The following is an 8,837-nucleotide window of genomic DNA, read 5'->3' as shown; positions in this document are numbered from 1 at the left end:
CTCATGTTGAAGTAGGTGCTGACATGAAAAAGATTTCTTTCTGCTTAATGACCCTAAGTGCCAAGTATACATAAGAATTTGTAGCCCTCCACCAGCAAGTGGTGGCGTTTCTATATAAGTGAACAATTCTAAAGAGGGACGTTAAATAAAAAACAATAAATCAAAGTAGATGGTTATTTCATGTATTGAAAATTTCAACTTTTAGCTTCTGGGAGAAATGAGTTATTTTGTCAAGTCAGTATAGTTTGTAGAAAGGCATGACTTATATGAAGGATATGGAGATAACAAACAATATTCAATATCAAAGACCATAAACAATACAAAATAGGAGCAGAACAAACACGGACCTCCGAATCATCAGAGGTGGAATCAGATGCCAGAGGAGTGAGCATTCCCTGCTGACCGGTCACATCCGCTGTGTGCTCCTTGTCATGATCGGGAAATTACGGAAAAATCTGTCTTCAATTTAGTGTATAAATAATGGACTAACAATTAGTATGAAAAACGTCATTCAGCATTTGACTCAATAATAAAATTGTAATTGCTGACAAGGTCAATGTATCGTCCTTAAAACTTACGAAATGATGACTATAAACGAGACTGCTGATATTCTTGTTTCATCAACTTGCTTGTCAATAATTTAATTACCTCGTTTTAGAAATTGTTCATACGTAGAACATGCTCTTGCATATCGAATCAACTGACAGAGATATATATATTCTTCGTATGCAGGTGATGAAGGTATATTGCTGCATAGGAAGTTGAATATAGAAAAGTTAGTCATCATGTTAATCATTTAGCTTGGTTGTTAGCATACCATCAATTAACGTCTTTCAAGTAAAATATCCAAGTATGAAAAAGATGTGTTAGACTCTGTGGTATCTTTTATCTCACGCTCATCAGGATATATCGTATCGATTTAGGAATTATATGAAAATTACTATTGTTAATTGATTGAATGTATACTGTTTAACGTCCCTCTCCAGAATATTTCACTGGTATGGAGACGTCACCGTTGTCGGTGAAGGGCTGCAAATTTAGGCCTATGCTCGGCACTTACGGGCTTTGAGCAGGGAGGGATCTTTATCGTGCGACACCTGCTGTGACACGGGGCCTCGGTTTCTACGGTCTCATCCGAAGGACCGCCCCATTAAGTTGCCTCTAACGACAAGCAAGGGGTACTGAAGACCTATTCTAACCCGGATCCCCACGGGGCTATTGTTAACGACGTTCGATCCTGATATTTAAAGTCTTAAACTTTTTTTGCCAAGCATATTTTTAGCTTCTACATACATAGCTTAATTAAAATTCAAATCAATTTTGAAATTGAATCAGATTTAATATTAGAACTTAATAATGATGCAGAATTTTATAAATAAAGGACCTGGCCAAAATACGCTCAAAATCTCAGGATCGAACGTCCTTAATTGACAATACATCGTTGATATATCTAAATGTCGAGTTGAAAGCCACAGCAAGTGTTTTCTTCTTTTCACGCATAAGATTTTGCACAAATTCTGCTTCATATGAGTTTTATAGGTCTGCTAATAACGGATTGCAATTTGTATCCATGGCAATTTCAATCGATTGTTGGAAGACCTGGTCTTCAAAAACCACATAGATATTGTCAATCAGAAACTCAAGCATCTTCTTGATGTCAACTTCAGAGTACTTGTGTGTGCATGCAAATGACCAATGACCAGGTAAGTAAAGTTACAAGTTCCATTTGCGACTTCCATGAAGTTACTGGGATAGATGTCACACTAAACAATGCCTCAAAAACTTTATTTCCCACCAACTTGAATTCACATATGATAATACATTGTCAAGAAATAATCTTGACCATAAACACACTAACAATAGTGGCAAACATCTTCTTAATATATGTAAAGAATCTGGATTAAGAATCCTAAATGGTAGAACCACTGGTGATCTTACCGGTAAACACACCTGTTTCACATATAATGGGAGCAGTCTTGTTGACTATACACTTTCCTCCCAAGATTTACTTAAGTCTGTTGGATATTTTGAAATCCTTGAATTTAATTTATTTTCAAACCACTGTCCAATCAGCTGTTCATTGTTTGTAAATGATTTTTCTGAACAAGAAATTAACAATACATGTAAATTAGAACCTCTACCAGGAAAATTTATTTGGACTAAAGAATCTGTTGAATTGTATTCAAAAAATATCAAGAGTCCAACATTCAGAGCAAGATTTTCTGACTTTATTGATACTGATTATGAAAATAGTGACGCAATTGTGAACACATTTAACACTATATTGCAAGATTGTGCAAAACTTTCAACAAAATATGTGGCAAAAATACCAAAATTCAAATTCCATAGAAAAAAGAAACCATGGTTTACCGAGTCATGTACTGATCTTCGAAACACAGTAAGACAATATGAAAAGTTAGTAAATCAATATCCTTTCAATGGTCAATACAGAAAACTCTTTTACACATACAGGTCTAAATATAGAAGGCTTTGTAAACATGAAGAAAAATTATACAAACAAAAAATTTGTCATGAAATTAACAACAATTTTGATACAAATCCCAAAACATTTTGGAAAATGTTGCACAAACTAGATAAAATGCAGAATATGCATAACAACTCTCCTGATCTTCCCTGTGGAATATTTTACCAGTATTTTAAAACACTGAATACTGCAAATAGCAATCAGAATGATTTCCACAAATTCATTACGGAACAGTTTAATGTGTTAAAACAGAAACTAGAGAATGATATTAGTCCCCTATTACAACTCATGAAATAATGAATGCCATAAAAAATCTAAAGCAAGGTAAAAGTACATCCATGGATCTTATTTCAAATGAAATGCTAAAAAATGGAGGCAGTGTACTACTGAAGCCACTACAAAAACTGTTCAACTTTATTTTAAACTCGGGACAATTTCCTACTTTTTGGAATGAAAGTATTCTGGTGCTCTTACATAAATCTGGTAACAAACTTGATCCCTGTAATTATAGAGGTATATCTATTACATCAAACTTGGGAAAACTTTTCAATAGGATTATTCATTTCAGACTACTAGATTTTATTAAGGACACATCACTTATTAGTGAAAATCAAATTGGTTTTAAAGAGAAAAGCAGAACATCGGATCATATTTTTACAATTAAGACTATAACCGATTATTATAAAAACAGAAAGCAAAAGGTTTATGCAGCTTTCATTGATCTCCGTAAAGCCTTTGACACTATATGGAGGGTTGGACTTTATTATAAACTTCTGAAATCCAATATACACACCAATATGTTCAATATTATATTTTCCATGTATGAAAATACAAAAACCAAGATTAAGTTTACTAATGGTCTCAGTAAAACATTCACATCTGAATGTGGTGTTAAGCAAGGCGATATTTTAAGCCCATCTCTTTTTAACATTTTTATTAATGGTATTGTTGATGAACTTACAACAGGCAATTGTGATCCTGTTAAAATTGGTGAAATCTCTGTAAATTGCTTATTATATGCTGATGATATTGTTTTATTATCTGAAAGTAAAACTGGGTTACAAAATTGTTTGAACATCCTTGAATCATATTGTTCCAACTGGAAACTACAGGTTAATGTGGAGAAGTCTAACGTTCTTATTTTTAACTCAAATGGTAAATTCTGCTTTAATGAGTTTACATATAATGGAAATGTCATTCAAACAGTTTCAAAATTTTGTTATCTTGGATTAACTTTGAAATGCAATGGAAATATGAACTTTGCTATGTTAGTACTTATTGAAAAGGCCAGAAAAGCATATTTTAAGATTAAGAAAACCATTGGTTTGGATAATCCATGTAAACTTTTGGAAAAACTTTTTGACTCAATTATAACACCAGTTCTTCTTTATTGCTCTGAGATCTGGGGTATTTATAGTAACATTGGTGAAAATTCTATAATTGAAAAATTTCACATGAAGTTTATTAAGGAAATTTTAGGAGTACATTGTAAAACTACTAATGCTCCTTGCAGAGCAGATTTAGGTAGACAACCCCTGTGGACAAGAATACAATTTTCAAGTATAAAATTTTGGAACCATCTTATTACTTCCAAGAAATTTTAGCATTTAAAATCTATAAAACAACAGTCAAAACAAACTCATGGACTAAAAATATTTTTTTCAATTTTCAACAAGTTGGGATTTTCATTCATTACTAAAAAAGAAAATTCAATAAAACCACTTTTGAGAAGCATAAAACAAAGAATATCAGATCAATGCATACAAGAGGAATATGCAAAGATTCATAATTAATCGAAACTAAAATTTTATCAAGTTGCTTTTAATAATTTCAAACGATGCGGATACACTGATATATTAAAAAAGAAAACAGAGAGATCAATTATTAGCAGATTGAGACTTAGTGCTCATAACCTTGCAATAGAAAAAGGAAGACATTTTTCTATACCTACAGATAAAAGAATTTGTAATATATGTAACACAGGGGAGGTTGAAGATGAATTTCATTTTCTTTTCATCTGCCATAAATACAATAATCATAGGTTAACTTTTGAAAGGAATTTGATGAATTTCTTCCATGATAAAATATTAAATATGTCTAAATACTCAAAAAGTTAAACTTTGCTTTAATAGCCATTGTCCAGAAGTACTGAAAATAACAAACTCATTTATTAAAAAATGTATTACATCTAGAAATGACTGCTTAACATAATTATTTTATAAATGATGTACAATTTAGCTATGATTATATATAGCCTTACATTCTATACCAGATTATTGTTTGAATATAATGAACAATTGATGATGTGCCTTTGCCAATTATTGCAATTGTGTTTGTGCCAATAAATATTTGTATTTGTATTTGTATATAATTAAGGTAATGCAGTTAAATACTTTGATAGATTACAAGACAGTCCATTATGTATTGTAAATAGCGTTGTTTTTGTTATTATAAAGCGACATGGTACATGTATCAGGTTCCTCTCTAAATATTTACGTCACTTTGTGTGCACCACTGACATTTAAATCTATATTTATCAACAACCAGGAAGTAAATTACAGCCTCGCTTTAAACCAACAGGTGTAAATTCATTCAAAATGGCTGATCACTAAAGTCACCGTAGTACGGAAGCGTATTAGTGCCACTTGGACACTTCACTTTTTTTTAATTTCTACACTTTAATCTGTAAAATTTACACTTTAAAGTGTAAATTTTACACTTTAATCTGTAAATTTTATACTTTAATCTGTAAATTTTACACATTAATCTGTAAAATTTACACATTAATCTGTAAATTTTACACTTTATCTGTAAATTTTATACTTTAATCTGTAAAATTAACACTTTAATCTGTAAATTTTACACTTTAATCTGTAAAATTTACACTTTAATCTGTAAATTTTACACTTTAATCTGTAAATTTTACACATTAATCTGTAAAATTTACACTTTAAAGCGTAAATTTTACAGATAAAAGTGTAAAATTTACACTTTAAATGTACAATTTACAGATTAAAGTGTAAAATTTACAGATTAAAGTGTAAATTTTACACATTAATCTGTAAATTTTACACTTTAAAGTGTAAATTTTACACTTTAATCTGTTAATTTTACACATTAATCTGTAAATTTTACACATTAATCTGTAAATTTTACACATTAATCTGTAAATTTTACACTTTATTTGTTTATTCACATAGTCAATTTAACAACATCACACATTCCCAGTAACGCATTTTAAAGCCAACAGACCGTTAATCATGCAAGATAATTACAGAAGCGTAATATCTATCTGAACTGCAAATTAAAAAAATCTTTGAGATATATATTTTTACTTTTCGGTACACTATAGTAAAACTAAAGAAACACATGTATATATACTGAAAAAAAGCAGATCCCTGATTTCTTATGCTGGGGGAAAATTACGAGACCCATGAGGAAATAGTCCATCCTTGTTTATCATATACTAATAAACAAGTACGAGTACATGTAAAATAAAAATATACAAACAATTGCAAACATCTCAGTTTAATACTTTTTCTCAAGTGTCAGAGGTAAAACATCACAAATCGACCGTTCGATCATAACCTATTGCAGTTCAGATTGTTCAAAATAAAGTGTAAATTTTACAGATTAAAGTGTAAATTTTACACTTTAAAGTGTAAAATTTACAGATTTATGTGTAAAATTTACAGATTAATGTGTAAAATTTACAGATTAAAGTGTAAAATTTACAGATTAATGTGTAAAATTTCCAGATTAATGTGTAAAATTTACACTTTAATGTGTAAAATTTACAGATTAATGTGTAAAATTTACAGATTAAAGTGTAAATTTTACAGATGAAAGTGTAAAATTTACAGATTAAAGTGTAATTTTTACAGATTAAAGTGTAAATTTTACAGATCAAAGTGTAAAATTTACAGATTAAAGTGTAAAATTTACAGATTAAAGTGTAAAATTTACACTTTAAAGTGTAAAATTTACAGATTAAAGTGTAAATTTTACAGATTAAAGTGTAGAAATTAAAAAAAGTGAAGTCTCCAAGTGGCACTAATACGCTTCCGTACCTTGGAGATAAACAGTAAGTTAAATGATTGTAATACTTTGGTCAACTTAATATTATCATAAAGATCCAATGAATTTTATGAACTGAGAGTTTTTATTTGTTGTATGATCTAAGTGAGTTGACTTTTTTTCAACACTTATAATTTTATAGTATGTGTGTTGTGTCGGCAAAATTTTTACTGTGTTGCATGCATAAAATTTGAATCGTTACCGTGTCGGAGAAATTTTACTGTGTCGGGAGCAACACAGTAAAACAGCTCATGGAGAACCCTGGACTGTGATAGAAACTGTGAATTTTACTGCAATATTTGCCACACAAGATTATGTAAACAATGCAGAGATGGACATCAAAGAAGTCCAGAGACAAAAAAGCCATGAAGTAGTCCTATACCAACAACGAAACCGACAACTACCCACAGAGAAATGCAAGATTCACCCCGCTAAGGATATAAAACTTCTTTGTGATGAATGTAAAATCCTAATTTGTTCCAAATGTACTGCCACATCAGCACATAGAGGTCACACATTCACTGATCTGGAATCAATTTATTCCGAGAAGTTTTCCCATTGTCAAGAAGAAATTGCAAAAATTCATGAGTATTTCCTGCCAGCATGTAAAGATTTGCAGAGAGAAATTAATGGAGATGCCACAGAAATCAAGAAGATAATGGACAACATAAGAACCTCCATGAAGGATGAAGCCGAGTCCTTTAAAAGTCTGGTGGATTCAGTGGCCTCTGAAAATATGGAAGAGGTGAACAAAATAGAACAGTCTTTAATGGAAAAATTAAATAACCAAGATATAACTATTGAAAAGTATATTGCCCATCTCAATGACCTGGATAAAAAGTTCCATGTTTATTTGTTCTCTTTAAAACCCACAAATTGTCACTGCAGAGGAGATGCAAATCCAACCCATACCAGAAATAACAAAACCAGTGATGCCTGTATTTACAGCTGGAAACTACAGAAAAGAGGATGTTTCCAAATTACTGGGGAAAGTAAGCTTTCCAAACAAAAATGAAGAGATGAGAAAAGTACAGCCCCTGAAAGTAAAAATTCCTATATCATATCCGAAAATAATGAAAGACAATAAACTTACATCTAATGTTAGACAAACACTGTCTCTATCTTCTTCTGTCACTGAGGTCAGGGAGTTCACTGTACCAGGTGTTGACAGAGTGTGGCACATGTCACTAGATCTGTCAGGTAGAATCTGGATCAGTGATATTAAAGGTAACCTTGTCCAAACAGATCTACAGGGGAGTCAGCTACAGAAGATAAAAACCACAGAAGGGCGTGGTTACCATACAGTGGCACAAGACGGGGATTTGATCTTCATCTTTACAGACGAATGCAAGCAAGTCATCAATAGGATAACACTGGATAACAATATCACTGAATTCATTAAAACAGAACACTGGTTACCAATCAGCATACACTCCTCCCACAACAATGGGGACTTACTGGTGGGGATGGGGAAAGATGAAGAGGCTAAAGTCACCAGGTACAACAAGAAAGGGAAAGAACTACAGAACATACAGAGGGATAACAATGGACAAGGACTCTATAATGCACCATACTACATAACAGAAAACATCAATGGAAATATCTGTACATCAGACTATGATGAAAAGGCAGTAGTGGTGGTGAATAAATCAGGACAATACAGATTCCCCTACACAGATCAGGGGTCAAGGTTCTCTCCCAGTGGAATCTGTATTGATGTCCTCGGTCACATACTGGTGTGTGATTTGTACAATGTTCACCTCCTTGATCAGGATGGTCAATTATTATCTCTACTAATCACACCAAAACAAGTATTTGGTTCCATCAGTGTATGTGAGGACAATGAGAACAATCTTTAAGTGGGAGAACTTAGAAACGCAGTTAAAGTATTTAGATATCTCCAATCAATGAAAACAGAATAGTGTGCTACTATACTTTTATTACATGTTTGTGTATCATTTATTCTCTGTATATAATTGAGGATATAATTATTCGATAATTTATTTAACAATTGAGATATACTTTTTAATATTTAAATGACTGCAAACAAAACTATGAAAATAAAAAACCTATTTTAAAGCATCAAGTGAAAAAATTGTTTTTAATTATTACTATTGTTAAAACAATTATGTTTTTTCTCATAAATATGATTACATGTATCTTGTAAGTACCTGAAAAAATCCCAGTATTCGAAGAAAATTATAACTTGTAATTAAGGGAAAAATTGTTTGTATAGAATTGAGTTGTTCAAACTATAAATCATGGCGTGTGAATC

The 8,837-nt window shown here is 31.4% G+C and overlaps 1 pseudogene; it reads left to right on the top strand.

Moving 5' to 3' along the window:
- The first annotated feature begins 1,695 nt into the window (after positions 1-1,695).
- On the top strand, positions 1,696-8,484 carry LOC134249957 (uncharacterized; annotated as a pseudogene).
- Positions 8,485-8,837: the final 353 nt, after the last annotated feature.

This window comes from Saccostrea cucullata, unplaced genomic scaffold, assembly GCF_032062105.1.
Source record: "Saccostrea cucullata isolate Sc308-1 unplaced genomic scaffold, CSIRO_AGI_Scuc_v1 ctg17016, whole genome shotgun sequence".
In the NCBI taxonomy this organism is placed as follows: domain Eukaryota; kingdom Metazoa; phylum Mollusca; class Bivalvia; order Ostreida; family Ostreidae; genus Saccostrea; species Saccostrea cuccullata.
Note: the sequence above shows the minus strand (reverse complement) of the source record. Positions and strands in the feature narration are given on the sequence as shown.